The sequence below is a fragment of the Cannabis sativa genome, chromosome 2 (genome assembly GCF_029168945.1).
Source record: "Cannabis sativa cultivar Pink pepper isolate KNU-18-1 chromosome 2, ASM2916894v1, whole genome shotgun sequence".
NCBI lineage: Eukaryota > Viridiplantae > Streptophyta > Magnoliopsida > Rosales > Cannabaceae > Cannabis > Cannabis sativa.
In genome coordinates, this window is record NC_083602.1 from 5,817,353 (window position 1) to 5,836,038 (window position 18,686).

The 18,686-nt window shown below is 37.5% G+C and overlaps 1 long non-coding RNA gene across 1 annotated transcript; it reads right to left on the minus strand.

Moving 5' to 3' along the window:
* Positions 1 to 15,761: 15,761 nt before the first annotated feature.
* Positions 15,762 to 17,540, minus strand: LOC133034682 (uncharacterized). The gene is made up of 3 exons (XR_009686074.1): positions 17,399 to 17,540; positions 16,471 to 16,533; positions 15,762 to 15,993 (listed from the first exon to the last, which is right to left on the minus strand). It is a non-coding gene; the product is annotated as an uncharacterized LOC133034682 (long non-coding RNA).
* Positions 17,541 to 18,686: the final 1,146 nt, after the last annotated feature.

An 18,686-nucleotide genomic window follows, 5' to 3' on the forward strand; every position in this document is an offset into this window, starting at 1 on the left:
TAGTAGCAGGAAATAATAATTCATTAAAGGTGACATTCCTAGCTATAAAAATTCTCCCAGTAGCATTTTCACAAACATAACCTTTATGTTTGGGTGAATAACCAAGAAACAAACATTCTTCAGATCTGAGTTCAAGTTTATGATGATGATAAGGTCTTAGATGTGGATAGCAAGCACAGCCAAAAGGCTTAAGAATGTGATAATCAGGGATTTCATGAAATAGACACTCAAAAGGACTGATATGGTGAAGAACCGGAGTAGGCATTCGATTAATAGAGTGAGTTGCACATTGAAACGCAAACCACCAATAAGAAAGATCAAGACCAGCTTGAGCAAGAAGGGTTAGACCAGTTTCAGTGATATGTCTATGCTTTCTTTCAACCCTACCATTTTTTTCATGAGTATGAGGACATGGTTGCTGAAATCTAATGCCTTGATCTGCTAAAAATCTCTCAAAAGGTCTGAATTCTCCCCCACCATCAGCTTGGACAGCTTTGATGGGAAGATTGAATTGTTTTTCAACAAGGCTTTTAAATTTTATAAAGGTTTCAAAGGCTTGAGATTTGATTGAAAGAGGGAAAATCCAAGAAAACCTACTATAATCATCTATGAAAACAATATAGTATCTATAGTTTTCTTTAGATGGAATGTGGGAGGGACCCCACAAATCAGTGTGCACAAGAGCAAGAGGTTGAGTTGCTCGAGATTGAGATAGAGGAAAAGGTAATCTATGATTTTTGCCTAGTTGACATGCTTTGCAAAACTTAAGATCTTTAAGTGAACAAGCAATATTGGCTTTGGTGAGAATTTTTCTTAAAGTATCAGGTGCAGGGTGCCCAAGTTTTGTGTGCCAAACATTAACATCAGTGAGAGTTTGAGCAATGAAAGCTGTAGAATTGTACACAGTTGGAGAGAAAGAAAATGACTCTTTATTATCTTGATTATTACAAGTAGAGGTTGAAGAGTCAACCAAGGTACAATCTTGAGTACAGTTTTTATTTGGACACAAACTGAAAACAGATGGACTAGCAGCAGTAGCCAAATGCACCTGAAGAGCCTTTTGAGAGAGATTTGAACTATCATCCCCTAAGAGATAGAGACCATCTTTAATTTTGCCCTTGAGTAAGACAGCCCCCGTTTCCTTGTCCTTTACAAAACAACAAGTTTTATGAAATTCCAAGAAAACATTATTATCATTAGTAAGCTTTGAAACACTAACCAAATTTTTAGTGATAGTAGGAATTTGTAAAACAGAATCAAGATTTAAAGAACAAGATTTGGAAGAAAGAGTAGCTTTACCAATGTTAGAAATAATCAATTTCTTACCATTAGCCACAGCTACGGTTTCTTGGCCAGAATAAGGAATGATAGATTCAAGATTATCAGTAGACTGAGCAATATGATTTGTTGCACCAGTATCCACATACCAGCCTTCATCATCACCAAAATCCGGAACTGTTTGAGCAAGAAATGCTTGAGGATCATAATCGATGGTGTGTTCAGCAAGGTTTGCTTGGGGCTGAGGGTGGGGAGCTTTCGGAGTGACCCAATTTCTGTCATATCTATAGTGACAAGTAGCTGCTGTGTGTCCAAACCTCATACACACTTGACACAAAGGCCTGTTGTTATTGACAGATCTGAATCCATAGCCACGATTACCAGTTTTTCCAGCATTATCCGTATGTTGACCCTTTCCAGTATTGTGATAATGTCTGTTACCCCCAGTTCTTGATCCCAAAGTAAGGTTTGCAGCCATTTTTGTAGAGATGTCCAGAACCGTGGTGTGTCTTTCAAGTCTTGATTCATGAGACATCAAGAGAGCTTGAACTTCTTCCAGAGACAAGTTTTCACTTCGAGAGGTAATACTAGACACCACAGAATCAAACTCGGGACCAAGCCCATTAAGCAAGTGCAAGATTAAATCGAAATCATTAACTGGATGTCCAGCAATGGCTAAAGAATCACATACAGACTTAATTTTGTCAACATAATCTGAAATTGACAGATTACCTTTCTGTAGATTGGTTAGTTGACATTTAAGTTGAAGTAATCTTGCCTTAGATTGGCTGGCAAACTTCTGTTCAAGTGCCTTCCAAACAGAGCGCGAAGTGGAGTAGCATGCAACAGTGGCCAAGATTCCCTCTGTCATTGAGGATCGGAGCCAGGACAGCAACAATTGATCCTTGCGACGCCATTGCAGATACAAAGGATTGTCGTTGCCATTTATGAATTTATCAGGAGGAGCTGAATCGCTGAGAAGCAATTCATCAAGATCATGACCGATCACCGTGGGTATGACCTGCGATTTCCATGAAAGAAAGTTTGAGCGATCAAGCTTCAAAGTCAGAGAAGCAGTGAGAGAATTTGAGAAGGGATTCCAATTCTGTGCCGTCGAGGAGGACTGAGCCGGCACACTGACAGGATCGGAAGCTCCAGCTTGAGACGAGTGGTCACCGGAGGAAGCCATTGACGTTAGTCAATGGCTCTGATACCATGAAGAATTATAGCAGAGAGAGAACGAGAGAGAAAACAGAGTGTGTTTTCTTGAAAGTAATTTGAAGAAAAAACTTGATCATTTTATTACTGAAGCAAACGTTTATATATACAGAGTTACAAGCTAAACAAACATAACAGAAAATAGACAAGTGGAACAACTGAAACTAACAGACTCTAACCAACATCAGTTAGTTGGTTATCAGGGAACAAGCAAGATTACTATCTTCTATTCTATATCATAGATATGTTAATGGTCTGATACTGAACATTATTCTTAATGTTCTATTTTATGAATATTCTTGGGATGAGTTCGAATTGATGGTGATGTTACTGTGGTGGATTTGGTATGATAGAATTTTATTTTGTTCGGTAAGACGAAATCAAGAGTCAAAATTCTTCTCGAACTAGCTCAACAGGCCTTGTGGGAATTTCGAGAGCATTGACGACTTGGTATGAGGACGACAACAACTAGTAGTGTTGGCAGAGCCACGTCAAGGCGGTGTCCTCCACCAACGGGGCACTTCTCTTTAACTATTGATGCTTCAGTAAAGTCGGGCAGGGGGTTTGTGGGGTTAGGAGGTGTGATTCGGGATAGTGAGGGGGTGGTTTGGGCATGTTGGGCAGTGGCGTTGGTAGGGGAGTTTGCTGTGAATGTGGCGAAGTTGCTTACGGTTAGATTGGGATTGCATATTGCTTGACAGTTTGGCTTTTCTATCTACATTATAGAAAGTTATTTGACAGTTGTCATAGGCTGGATTAATAGTCCTAATTCCAATAACGTATGTCAGCCAATTATCTTTTATGTTATTTCTTTATTAACAATTGTTGGTGATAGTTCTTGCAATGTTATTTTGTGCTCTGCGAATGATGTTTGGCTACTTCTATTACTAGTTTTTTAGGAGAATTTATTTAGATAGATGTTAATCACGTTTTATTAGTTCTCCTCAAACAATTAATTTACTTTAATGAAATCTTTCTTTTCTCAAAAAAAAAAATATATATTGTAACTTTGTCCGAGATTGAATAAATATGTGTCATTGTATGTGGTACATACATAATCAAGCTCATTAATTCAGTTTCCAATCTCTAACTCGGTAATTAAGTTTTCAGATGTGAATTATGTAGTTTTTAGTTTTATATAGAAGAAATAAATAACAACAATGATAAAATATCATTTTGGATCTTGTGTTTTGTAAAAATTATTATTTGGACTCTCTGTTTTGTTAAATGATAAAATGGACCATGTATTTTCTAAAATGGTACAAATAGGACCCTACACTGATTTTTTGTCAAAATAAAATTTAATAATAATTCGATCTAAAAGTGTTATGACAAAAGTATTTACATTTTATGTATCTGTTCGTGTTAGAAATTGTCTTCAAGTTAATTATACTAAAAAAAATTGTCGAAAATTAAGCTCAGGGTCCTATTTTTACCATTTTAGAAAATACAGGGTTCATTTTGTCATTTAACAAAATAGAGGGTCCAATCAGTAACTTTTGCAAAATACAAGGTTCAAAATAGTATTTACCTAATAATAATAATAATAATAATAATAATAATAATAATAATTCATTTTTAAACAAAGGAAATCATGGAAAATGGGTCCTTGTAACGGCTAAAAATGTATGGTGATTGGGTTTGAAGTAGTAGTAGATTGGTATAATGGCAAATCTCTCGCAAGACAACACTCACGTACTGCTGCCTTAGAAAGACCCCACAATCTCTGCCTATATATATGACACACCCACAACCCATGGCCCTCCAATGTTTCACACCTCTTTTGTCCTTTTTTTTTCAAATTTCAAACTTAAATTTTAATAATCCAAATCCACAAGGACCCCATCCAACCTTTGGTTTGGTTTCTTTCTACCAAACTACCAACAATTAATTTACCACCAATTCTCTAATCCTCCCATGTGTGTGCATAAATATTTAAATGAGGAACTTAATCACTTCACTAAAAGACAAAGAGTAGAAATGCATTCAATAAGTACCTCTTATAGGGGGTAATATATGGGTTGAATTTGTAGGACTTAAATATTTATATTGAAATTTTTATTAGAAATGATTTGGGTTAGATCATAGGTCCCTCGTATTAAACTTTGACTAAATTTAAGATGAAATTGTTGGAGATTTTCTCATTACAAGAGGAAAAATGGACTATTACAATCAAATACATAAAATACAAATAAAGTACTTCATCAAGATTACATGGAAAAAAAAACACTCAAGAACATACGATAGGCTTGACCAAAATTTACGGAACTTAGTCCTAAATGTAATTTCTTCCCTCACATGGACACTTAAAGAAACTCAAAAAATACTTATAAAGATTTTCAAGCCTAATATGTTCACACAACTAGTGGTTTCAACTATATGTTTCCAAGTGAATAAATGGTCACTATTTATAAAGTTTTCACTCTCATATGAACATGAATGACCACTATAAAGCCCTTAGTTGTAACCAATCATCAAATGAAAGTTTATGGTATTAACTGGATGATTTGGATGTGTTTTGAGCTGTTAGAGAAGCTTTTAATGTTTTAAAAACATATAAAACTGATATGCTGAAAAAACAATAAACAATAACTGGTTACTAGTTACTTTTTTTTAGTTTTGGTAGATTCTTCTCCAAAGTGCTCCAAACCACTCTCACTTGATTTTGAACCATTTATATACCTTATAAATGAACAAATCAAGTCTCTGACATTTATATTTTCAATAGCTATCATCCATTCATATTTATAAATAATTAATAACATCTTTTACTAATTTAAAGGTGAAAAAGAAATGTGAGTTACATATTCATGTGATCATCAAATTTAAGGAATTATATGTGATCATCAAATTAAAGTATTTTTTCAGAGAAAACAGCTATTGTATATTAATGAATAAGTTCATTTACAACAATAGCATGTATAGGACTAAGAATAATGGCCCTCCAAACTTAATCAGTATCCACCTGAAGAGCAAATCTAGCAAGGTCGTGAGTTGTAGTATTAGCACGCCGAGGAACATGACTTAAAGATGCACTAGGAAAAAAGGACAATTGATATATAATATCCTAAATCAAATCATTAAACCTGTTGGGTTGATCATGGAAAGTGTTCACATTGTTTGCAACAATTAGAGAGTCAGTTTCAATAAAAAGAATAGGAACACTGAGATCATGCACCAATTGAAGGCAAGAGGATATAGCTTTGGCTTCAATTTCTTTGACACTCGAGAGCCCTTGTAGAGGTTTCAAGATGGTAGCAACCATGAGTCCCTGTGAATCACGAATAATACCGCTTATTCCCATAACCTTCCCTTCCGAAATGATGGAGGCATCAACATTAAGTTTAACGGTGTTGTAAAGGGGGGTTGTCACTGTGGTGCATCTTGAGAAAGACAGTAAATGGTACTCATAGATGAGTTGTTTGCCTCGTGATATTCATGGGGATAAGAAATAGCCTTCTCAAGAATAATATCAGCTGACATAGTTTTGGAGCCATGGTAATTGTTCTTCCTGTCATACAATATGTACCACATAACACATAAAATTGTCTCCATTTGCTTATCATCAAACAATCCACAAAGAGAATGAATGAAGTATCTGCTAGTAGTTGCTGAAGCTTTATCAAGATCTACCTAGAAATGTAGTAATCACCAAACGTTGCTTGGCCTTTTTACTATTGAAGAAAGCATGATTCAGGTCTTCACTAGTGTTGTTGCTGTGAGAACAAGATGAATCAGGTATGATATGTTTCTTATGAAGATTGGCTGCAAGCGGCAGGGCATTGTGGATAACTTTCCAGTCAAAAAGTTTGATTTTACAATGGAGGTTCATATGCCAAAAACGATTCCACCAATGAGAACTATCTTGAGAAGATGAGGGAGTGTGGAGATCCAATAAATTGGTAGCCAAGTGGTATCACGTCTTGATCGAATAAGCTCCTGTGGGAGAGAAATACCAAATAATGATCCTCCAAAGGGAAAAGGCTCAACAGTATTTGCATGATCCGATCAATATCAAAGTTAGTAAAGTTTCATTGCAAATCAATCATGTCCCAAGTTCGATTAGGTATAATTAAATTAGAAACTCTAAGGTCTTGATCAGCAAATAAGGTTCGGATAGGCTCAAAATTGGTGCTGCCTGGAAGTCAGGGGTCATTAATATATGATACTGAAGTACCTTAACCAATTATCAAGATCAAGCCTTTAGTAAGCAACTCTCAGCCCCAAATTATACTCCACCAAGTGTAAGAGGGATTGTTACCCAATCGAGCTTTAAAGAAACAATTGTGCTGAAAATATTGGTGATGAAGAACACAAAAAAGAAGTGAATTAGTATTTTATATCAGACGCCACGCTTATTTTACAAGTAAGGCTTGATTAAAATCAATAAAAGATGTGAATCCAAGACCCCCAACTTGCTTACTGTAGCAAAGAGCATTCCATCTTTTCCAATGTATAGAACGATCATTTAATTTGAAGCCCCACCAAAATCTCACCATTAGACTTTCCAAACTGTTGCAAAACTTGGCAGGAAGATGAAATTAACTCATGGCATAAGTGGGGATTGATTGCACAACCGCTTCAAGAGAACTTCCTTACCCCCCCCCCCCCACAGAAAAAACTTTTCTTGCCAAGAATTAAGAAGTTTCCAAATGCAATATTTAATAGAGCTAAAGGCCTCACTCTCATTGTAGTCTGTGTAGGAAGGAAGGCCCAAATAATGCTCATGACATGATTGAATCGGCATACCCAAAATTTGATGAAAAGCTTGTTGATCTGCAAGATAAGTATTAGGCGAGAAGGACATAACAAATTTGTCAGCATTGATGAGTTAACTCGATGCCTTACTATATAAATCCAAGATATTTTTAATGACAGCCTGAGAGTGAGCATCCGTTCATTAAACTAGCAAGTTATCGTCAACGAAGATGAGAGACTTTAGGGGCGTGTCAGGTAACAACAAGGCCAGTAAGCATACCCTGATCTTGTTGGTTTTTGAGTAGCCTTGAAAAAGCTTCCGCACATATGAGGAAAAAGTAGGGAGAGAGGGGGTCCCCCTGCCTAATGCCTCGTTGAGGTTTGAGATGGCCAGTAACTGCACCATTAAGAAGAAAAGAAAAGCTAGTGGAGCTGATGCAATGCATAATAATATCAACCAACTGTTGACCAAAACCCATTTTCAGCATGACCTGCTTAACAAATTGTCATTCAACCCTGTCAAAGGCTTTGCTCATATCAATCTTAAAGGTAGTGTAGCCAATTCGACCCCTAGTTTTATGTCTCAAATAGTGGAGAAGTTTGTAGGCCACTAGAATGTTGTCAGTAATCATTCTGTTGGAGATAAAGGCACTTTGGTATTTAGATATGACATGAGCCAGAAACGGTTTAATCTGAAGGACAATAGCTTTGGAGACAAGTTTGTATAGCACATTATAGAGGCTAATTGGCCTAAATTAAGCCACTACTGTAAGATTCTTGACTTTCAAAATAAGGGTTAGCAAGGTATTATTGATGACAGAAGGGTTCCAGCCTTGTTAAGAATATCAAGAACTCCCTTAGTCACTAGAGAACCCACCATAGACCCATGATTAGTGAAAAACATCACAGACATACTAGGACTTTTATCAGCACTCATGTTATGAAGAGCCTGAAGAACATCCTCAGAAGTATATGGTTTCTGTATAATATTATTCATAGCAGGCGTGATGGTGGTGGGAATAATAGCTCAAGTATCAGCAAGAGCAGCTTCATTAATACCAAAAGTGCCAAAAATAGAAGCATAGTGAACAATATTTGCAATTTTGGTCTGATCAGTTGTGAAAGTCCCATGAGTAGTTTAAAGTTTCTTAATGCAGTTGTTAGCTTTTCGTCCAAAGGCTTAAGAGTAAAAATATTTGCTATTGGCATCACCCGATTATAATCGAGAGATGCAAGAGTGTTGCTGCCAGTAAGTCTCTTCTTGTTCTAGCAAGCCATCCGAAATGTGTTCAGATTAGAAAAATAACCAGCAGAAATGTCATTGGAATCCCTGAGGCTAGCAACCCAATCCTCAACCTTAGTGATATTCTTTCTCATATTGCCATATTTATTAGCATGACAAGATTAAAGAGAGGTAAAACAATGCTGGATATTATTAACAACATATTTAGGAGAATCATGTCTAGAGTTTTGCCAATGTCAAACAATAATATCAGAATATTTTGTATCTTTCAGCCAAAGGGCTTCATACTTGAAGCAAGATTTGTACTTAGGCAAGGCATGATTGTTAGAAGGCATATCAGAGAAAATAATCTTAAGAGCTCTATGGTTAGAAGAGTAGAAATCCAAATGATGCAAAGTGTTGTAAATGGGTAATGGTAATTCCATGATGGATTGATAAAACTATAATCAAGACATTCTTTGATATTGGCATCACCAGGATCTTTGTTAGTCAAAGTAAAGTCATCTCCATCATGATCACCTAGATAAGTTTCCATACTTAGTACATGCATGGAAATTATCAATAAGACTACCATCTCTAGAAATACCCCAAGCTTAAGATTATGGGAATAAATTTCATTGAAGTATTCCAAGACCAACCATGGATCTTAAGGAGAAACATTTGCTAAACATCTCAAGACTTCCCATGTTTCAGCTCGTAAATGTGTTTCGGGTGCCCCATAAAAACTAGAAAAGTGCCATTCAATCTCATTATCACAATGAATATAGCAAAAAATATGATCCATTGAAAAGGATAGAAGTGTTACATCAATATTATCTTTCCATAACAACATAAGACCATCCTCGAGCCCTCTCCTAAGAACTTTTATCCCATTAAGAAAATTTAAAACATTGCAAACATGATTGATAGACCCAACCTTCAACTTAGTTTCCATAAGAAATAAAATTTGGGAAGCTTGTTGAGAGTTGAGAAAGTGCAGTTACTGGAATTCGCTCGGTTTCTCCAATCCCTGAGCATTCCAACCAATAACATTCATGGCGAGTGGTATGGTTGCGGAGCAACACCCACCAAACCATTCGCATCATTTGTTGTTGCAGCATGTGGAGATAAAAATTCAGGCACAAGAACAGCAGCAAACTCAGGGACTTCATTATTAAAAGGTTCAGATATGATAGCGAATTCAACATGAATAGTGTAATACCCGGAATTAAGAAATGGATTAGCAAAACCCTAACTAGATGATTATGTATAATGGAGGAATTATATTATTATATTGTTCAATATATGTGATTTATATGAATTTTAATATATTAAAGACCAGGGGCATTTTGGTAATTATGACCCGAGAAGGGTAAAATGATGAAATTAATTTAATTATATGTGATTTATGTGAGAAAACTTTCCTGGAGTTAAAGCAACGCTTGATTACCGCTCCTGTATTAACTCTTCCTTCAGATAAGGAAAAGTTTGTGGTATATTGTGACGCCTCGAGACAGGGTCTCTGCTGTGTGCTTATGCAGGCTGGGAGGGTAATAGCTTATGCTTCTCGGCAGTTAAAGGAGTACGAGCAGAGGTACCCTACTCACAATTTAGAACTCCCAGCAGTGGTATTTGCGCTGAAGATTTGGCGGCATTACCTTTATGGCGAGAAATGTGAGATATACACTGATCATAAAAGTCTGAAATATTTCTTCACCCAGAAGGACTTGAATATGAGACAAAGACGTTGGCTAGAATTGGTGAAGGATTATGATTGTGAGATCCTTTATCATCCTGGTAAGGCCAATGTGGTTGCTGACGCTTTGAGTAGAAAAGGTCAGAGTCAGTTGAATACTATGAAGCAAATCTCCCGACAGTTAGCAAATGAGATGACTCGAGCTCAGATTGAGTTGGTTGTAGGGCAACTGGCTAATATTACCCTGCAATCCACTCTTTTAGAGAGAATTAAAGAAGCACAAAAGCAAGATTCGGAGTTGATAAAAACCCGAGCTAGGGTTTTGGCTGGGAAGGCTAGTGATTTCTCAGTAGAGGAAACGGGAATGTTGAGATTTGGAAGTCGAGTTTGTGTGCCTATGGATTAGAACATCAAGAAAGAGATCATGGATGAGTCTCACACGACTCCTTATTCAGTTCATCCAGGGTCGGCAAAGATGTTCCAAGACCTGAAAGCCATGTTTTGGTGGCCAGACATGAAGAATGACATTGCTGAGTATGTTGTTAAGTGCCTTACGTGTCAGCAAGTGAAAGCTAAGCACCAGCGACCTGCAGGGTTGCTACAACCGCTGAAAATACCAGAATGGAAATGGGAAGATATAGCTATGGACTTCGTGGTAGGTATGCCTAGAACCACGGGACAATTTGACTCTATGTGGGTCATAGGGGACAGGTTTACAAAGTTTGCTCACTTTTTACCTGTTCGGACGAATTTCTCCATTGATCAGTATGCTGAGTTATATGTTAGAGAAATTGTTCGTCTTCATGGTGTCCCAAAGTCCATTGTGTCGGATAGAGATCCGAAGTTTACATCGAGATTCTGGGAGAGTCTGCATCGAGCTATGGGTACTCAGTTAAAGTTCAGCACAGCTTTTCATCCTCAGACGGATGGACAATCCGAGAGGACCATTCAGATTTTAGAGGACATGCTACGGGCATGTGTGCTTGACTTTGAGGGATAATGGGTAAAGTACCTTCCCCTGATCGAGTTTTCTTATAATAACAGCTAGGATGGCTCCTTATGAACTTTTATATGGAAGAAAGTGTAGATCGCCCATTCACTGGGATGAAGTGGGTGAAAGAAAGTTCTTGGGTCCCGAAGCTGTTTAAAAAAAAAAAGTGAGGCAGTTGATAAGATTAGAGAACGAATGCTCGCGACTCAGAGTAGGCAGAAGAGTTATGTAGATCCAAAGCGCAGAGATATTAATTTTCAGGTCGGGGACATGGTATTTCTCCGAATATCTCCGATGAAAGGCATAAAACGCTTTGGGAAGAAAGGAAAGCTTAGCCCGAGGTTCATTGGACCTTTTGAAATCCTTGAGAGGATAGGGCAAGTAGCGTACAGGTTGGCTATGCCCCCAGCGCTGGCAGCTGTACATAATGTGTTTCATGTTTCAATGCTTCAGAAATATGTCTCAGACTCGTCCCATGTTCTGAGTTATGAAGCATTGGAACTTCAGCCGGACTTGTCATACGAGGAATAACCAGTGCAGATACTTGATAGAAGAGAGAAAGTCTTGAGAAGCAAGACAGTGGCACTGGTGAAAGTACTGTGGAAGAACAGTAAGGTAGAAGAGGCAACCTGGGAACTCGAGACGGATATGCAGCAGAAATATCCGGAGTTGTTCAGGTAAATTTCGGGACGAAATTTCTATAAGGATGGGGTAATTGTAATACCCGGAATTAAGAAATGGATTAGCAAAACCCTAACTAGATGATTATGTATAATGGAGGAATTATATTATTATATAGTTCAATATATGTGATTTATATGAATTTTAATATATTAAAGACCAGGGGCATTTTGGTAATTATGACCCGAGAAGGGTAAAATGATGAAATTAATTTAATTACGTGCTTAATAGAACTATATTATTATATAGTGTGCCTATGTTGTCTTTTCAGGTGTGTTCTGACAGGTTGGCGCGGTATAGTCACAATCGGGAATTTCGGGTCGAACCGGGTTCGGGCCCGAAATGCAATTGGATGGAATGAATTGGCATTTTATTTGATATTTGATATTTGATAATCTGAATTTTATTTGGTATTAAATATGCATGGAATGACAAAAATACCCTTGTGAGGGTGAATATGTGTGCTTTGGCCCTAAGGGCATTTTGGTCTTTTGACCTTATTTAATTTATTCTAGTAAAAGCTGAATTTTGAGTTAATGAGATGAAAATTCTGGTATTCCCTTCCCCATAACCCTCTCTCTCTCAAACCCTCTCCTTATTCTAGCTTTGATTTTGATGGGAATTGCTTGTTTTGGAGCTTGGAGTTTGTGGATTAGTGAGCTTGAAAGTGAAGGAAGTTTAGCTAAACTTGAGGTAGCTTTTTTAGATTTTAATTTTGACTTCCTTGCTGAATTTTCTTGATGATGGAACATGATTTTGGTTGTTGAAAGTGTATGTTGCATGAGGTGTTATTCTCTTGTTAGTTTGAGTTTGTTGTGTTTGAATTCTTGGTAAATGATTGTTTGATCTCTAGGTAAGAATTCTAGGGTTTTCTCTTACCTTGAACTCAGGTTATTGTTGGTAATTATGGTTGAAAAATTGATGGAGTTTTTGGGTTTGAAGTTCTTGTTCAAGAGCTTGAATTTTACAAGTTTGGAACTTGATTTTTTATACTTTTGGGCAATCTGAATTTTGAGTTTAATATGTGATTTTGATGCATAAGTATGTGTTTAAGACCCTATAATATTTGCTAGCTTCTGTAAGTGGATTGATTAAGAATTTGGTTGTGAAAAGCAAGCTTGAGTCCATGGAACTCAAGCTTGGTGCTTTAATGGTACTTTTTGATTTTTAGTGCAATTGTTGGGTTTAAGTTGTGGAATATGTTTATTATGACATATATTGATGCTCTGGAAAGTTTGGGAATGTTTGGGGATGATTTGAGTGAGTTTTGGGGGTTTAAAGATTGAGAAATTTCGTGTTCTCTGCCCAGACAACCGGAATTCCGGTTGGTTCATCCGGGATTCCGGTTGGAGTTCATCGGGAAATGCTGAATTTTGTTTCGGCCATAACTTTTGACTCGGGACTCCGTTTGGGACGTTCTTTATACCGTTGGAAAGCTCTTTTCGAGCTCTATGTGATTATCTGTATTTGAAATGTCATGAATTTATTTTATGAATATGAAATCAGGGGTTAACCCTATTTGTGAAAAATCTCGGATTGTGTGACTAGGATTACCGGCACCTGGTCAGGAGCACCCGGGGATTCGGAATCTCTGCCTTTGCGGGACAACAGGTAAGACAGTAGTTGCACGTAGAGATATGCACGGTGGTGCTTATATTGAATATTATATTGGTGATAATTAGAAACCGAGATTAGGGTTATTACCCTAAAGTGAGCGGTTTAATGGCCTAGGGTTATTACCCTAGTAATTATTAATGTGTAAATGCTATGCCATGCTAAATATATTGTAATAAAGAATTATGCGCACAAGGCATAATTAGGTTAGACTCGGTAAATTAGTACCTTGAGTTTGATAGTAATGCGGTCTAGGGTTATTACCCTAGAAGTTATGTGAAGGTAAGAAAGTCATGATGTACAATAATATTGCTAATCAAGTGAAAGCATGAATTAGGGTTATTAATCTCTATAAGTGTTATTTTGAGCATGCAATGATATGTTATATGAGAGACTATTTGGTATGTAATTTAGGGTTATTACCCTAAGATTCTATATGTTTTGTTATCTATTGAATACATACATATATTTCAAGAGTTATGTGCATAAGACATAACTTGGTTAGACCTAGTATATTACTAGGATAAACCACTGAAAGAACGTAATGTATGGATTACGTAAATATATATGAATAGGGTTATGTGAGCAAGGGATAACCAGGTTAGACTCGGTAATTATAATCGAGATAAACCTTACTAAGGCCTTATTGTAAATAGACGTGTGAGTGTAACACGTAGGTCTATGCTACATAGATATATATAGGCGTGTGAGCGTAACACGCAGGTCTATAGCAAATAGACAAATAGTGCAGTGGCACCAATAATTATATGATAAATATATATGTTGAGACTAAGGGTTATGCGCTCAAGGCATAACCAGGTTGGACTCGGTAACAAGAACCGAGATGAACTGATCTAAGGCCTTATTGTAAATAGACGTGTGAGAGCAACACGTGGGTCTACGCCACGTAGACATAAATAGACGTGTGAGCGCAACACGTAGGTCTACGCCACGTAGACATAAATAGGCATGTGAGCGTAACATGCAGGTCTGTGTCACACAGACAAATTTGAATAGCATTGTTGTTTATATTGTATGATGAGCATATTATTGATATGTTTTATACTGTCTTGCTGGGCTTGGCTCACGGGTGCTCTACTGTGCAGGAAAGGGTAAGTCAGTGGCTGATCAACCATGAGTTTGAGGAGCAAGATGAAGAATGTACATGTTCAAGCCATATCAGACCAAGCGGGTTAAGGGTCTATCAGTGATGAACTTTTAAATTCTATTTTGCCGTTTAGGTCGGCTAGAAATAAATGACTTGTAATAGCGTTTGTAAATATTTTTGGGATCCCAACTATTTTAAAAGTTTTAAATATATTACAAGTTTATTTTCCTTCTATTTAATATAAAAGTTTAAATTCTGCGCTATTTTGATTAGTAATCCCGTTTAGGGATTAGGGTTTCATAAGTATTTTGGGTAGCGTGCCTAATTATTTAGGGCGTTACAATTTGGTATCAGAGCGCCAAGGTTTTTAAACTTCCCGTACCAGAACATGTACATTCATCGTCAGAGATAAGCTCGACTCATGGTGCAGTAAGTATTGAGAGTAAATACTTGACTGTATGTGTGATCATCTGTTTACTGCTTTCCATTTTAGGCAGTATGCAAGCATCTAGAGTATGTATGTGTTATGTGATGCCATGCTATAAATGCTAATTGTTTATGTAAATATGTATGAGGTAAATAGATGAGTTAGGGTTTAAGGCATTAAGTGCGTAAGTGTCGTATTGGTGCTTAATTCGCTGGGGCTGTTGATTACACGGGTACTAGTAGTGGACCCTCTTTAATCATCTAGACCATAGAGCAAGTTAGTAAAGCTTGGTGTAGACCTAACCAATTCACCGCACTGCCCCACCTCCGCGGAATCCGGGGAATTAATGCGGAGGTTGGCAATGCTAATCCTCCTGCTGAATGGCAGCAGATGTTTCAAGAAATGCGAAGTGTCATACTTCGTCAAGAAGAAGAGTTGCGACGATTAAGGTAACCGGCTGCCCCTGTTGATCAAGTGTTACCACCAGCACCTGTGCCAGTGGTGGGTAACCAGGGGTTTGTTATGCCGCATTGAGACTCGGTGTTTGAGCGGTTCGTGAAGCTGCAACCTCCAAATTTTCTAGGAGGTATTGACATAATTAAGGCGAAGCAGTGGATGAAGAGAGGACTGAATGCCACAATCAGTCGGGACTTGAAGGTTACCACTTCATATGACACTTTGTACAAGAAAGTGATAGAGCTAGCCTTAATTGTTGATGTAACGCCCTAAATAATTAGGCACGCTACCCAAAAATGCTTATGAAGCCCTAATCCCCTAACCGGGATTACTAATTAAAATAGCGCAGAATTTAAACTTTTATATTAAACAGACTGAAAATAAACTTGTAATATATTTAAACTTTTCAAAATAGTTGGGATCCCAAAAATATTTACAAACTTATTACAAGTTCTTTCTTACTAGCCGACCTAAGCGGCAAAACAGAATACAAAAGTCAACACTGTTAGACCCATAACCCGCTTGGTCTGAAGTGGCATGAACATGTACATTCTTCGCCCTGCTCCTGAAACTCATGGCTGATCAGCTAATGCCTTACCCTTTCCTGCACAGTAGAGCACCCGTGAGCCAAGCCCAGCAAGACAGTATAAATCATAACAAATATATTATGCTCATTCACATATGTCTGTATAGCACAGACCTGATCATTATTTCATCATGCCCATTTATGTCTACGTGGCGTAGACCTATGTGTTGCGCTCACACATCTAATTAAATCTACGTGACGTAGACCCACGTGTTACTCTCACACGTCTAAATACATTAAGGCCTTAGAAGCGGTTCATCTCGGTTATGAGTACCGAGTCCAACCTGATTATGCCTTGAGCACATAATCCTTAAATCTCATTTCAATTAACATGGCATGGCATTTATACACATATATCACTAGGGTAATAACCCTAGGCTATTAGACCGTTCCTATTAGGGTAATAACCCTAATCCCGGTTACTTAAACATTCATGCATATCATTCTCAACATAAGCGCCACTGCGCATACTCTACGTGCTAATCACTGTCTTACCTGTTGTCCCGCAATAGTAGAGATTCCAAATCCCCGGGTGCTCCTGACCAGGTGCCGGTAATCCTAGTCACACACAATCCGGGATTTTCACAAATAGGGTTAACCCCTGATTTCACATTCATAAAATAAATTCATGGCATTTCAAATACAGATAATCACATAGAGCTCGAAAAGAGCTTTCCAACGGTATAAAGAACGTCCCAAACGGAGTCCCGAGTCAAAAGTTATGGCCAAAACAAATTTCAGCATTTCCCGATGAACTCCAACCGGAATTCCGGATGAACCAACCGGAATTCCGGTTGTCTGGGCAGAGAACACGAAATTTCTCAATCTTTAAACCCCCAAAACTCACTCAAATCATCCCCAAACATTCCCAAACTTTCCAGAGCATCAATATATGTCATAATAAACATATTCCACAACTTAAACCCAACAATTGCACTAAAAATCAAAAAGTGCCATTAAAGCACCAAGCTTGAGTTCCATGAACTCAAGCTTGCTTTTCACAACCAAAATCACAATTAATCCACTTAGAGCAGCTAGGAAATATTATAGGGTCTAAAACACATATTTATGCATCAAAATTCAACAATAAACCCCATAATTTCAGATTGCACAATAATTAAAATCATGCCTTAAACTCCAAAACTTCAAGCTCTAAACTTGAGCTTCAAACTAACATTTTTCCAATATTTTTCAGCAGCTCAAGACCAAATAAAACATGTATTTTCAACCTAGAAAATACCCTAAAATCTTACTCCAAACTCAACAAACATAAGTCCCAACTAAATCATGCAATTTCACCAAGATTAAACACCAAACTTAACAACATGCATACACAAGAACACATCAACTATACATGCTATTAAAGCATAAAATTCAGCAAGGAAAATCAATTAGAAACTCAATTAAAAACTGTAGAGAATACCTCAAGACTAAGCAAGAATAATCCCCACAATCAAGCTCCAAAAATTAGCTCCAATTCACACCAATTTTCTTCAAATTCAACTTGAAATAACAAGAGGGTTTGGGAGAGAGAGGGGGTCGGCCAAGAGGAAAGCAAAAACCAGAAAATTGCTTTTCATTTCATCAAAAATCAATTTTAATCAAACATAGTAAATAGGGGTCAAATGACCAAAATGCCCTCATGGCTTATTATTCACACCTACACCCTCACAAGGGTAAATAAGTCATTTCAATACTCAATTAATTTCAAATAAATTTCAGATTATCATTCATCAAATATAATTCCAAATAATCAATCCAATTTACATTTCGGGCCCGAACCCGGTTCGGCCCGAAATTCCCGGTTGTGACTATACCGCGCTAACCTGTCAGAACACATCTGAAAAGACAACACAGGCATACTATATAATAATATAGTTATATTAAGCACGTAATTAAATTAATTTCATCATTTTACCCTTCTCGGGTCATAATTACCAAAATGCCCCTGGCTCACCAACGGGGTCTTTAATATATTAAAATTCATATAAATCACATATATTGAATTATATAATAATATAATTCCTCCATTATATATAATTATCTAGTTAGAGTTTTGCTAATCCATTTCTTAATTCCGGGTATTACAATTACCCCCTCCTTATAGAAATTTCGTCCCGAAATTTACCTGAACAACTCCGGATATTTCTGCTGCATATCCGTCTCGAGTTCCCAGGTTGCCTCTTCTACTTTACTGTTCCTCCACAGTACTTTCACCAGTGCCACTGTCTTGCTTCTCAAGACTTTTTCTCTTCTATCAAGTATCTGCACTGGTTGTTCCTCGTATGACAAGTCCGGCTGAAGTTCCAATGCTTCATAATTCAGAACATGGGACGAGTCTGAGACATATTTCCGAAGCATTGAAACATGAAACACATTATGTACAGCTGCCAGCACTGGGGGCATAGCCAACCTGTACGCTACTTGCCCTATCCTCTCAAGGATTTCAAAAGGTCCAATGAACCTCGGGCTAAGCTTTCCTTTCTTCCCAAAGCGTTTTATGCCTTTCATCGGAGATATTCGGAGAAATACCATGTCCCCGACTTGAAAATCAATATCTCGACGCTTTGGATCAGCATAACTCTTTTGCCTACTCTGAGCCGCGAGCATTCGCGCTCTAATCTTATCAACTGCCTCACTTGTTTTCTGAACAGCTTCGGGGCCCAAGAACTTTCTTTCACCCACTTCATCCCAGTGAATGGGCGATCTAC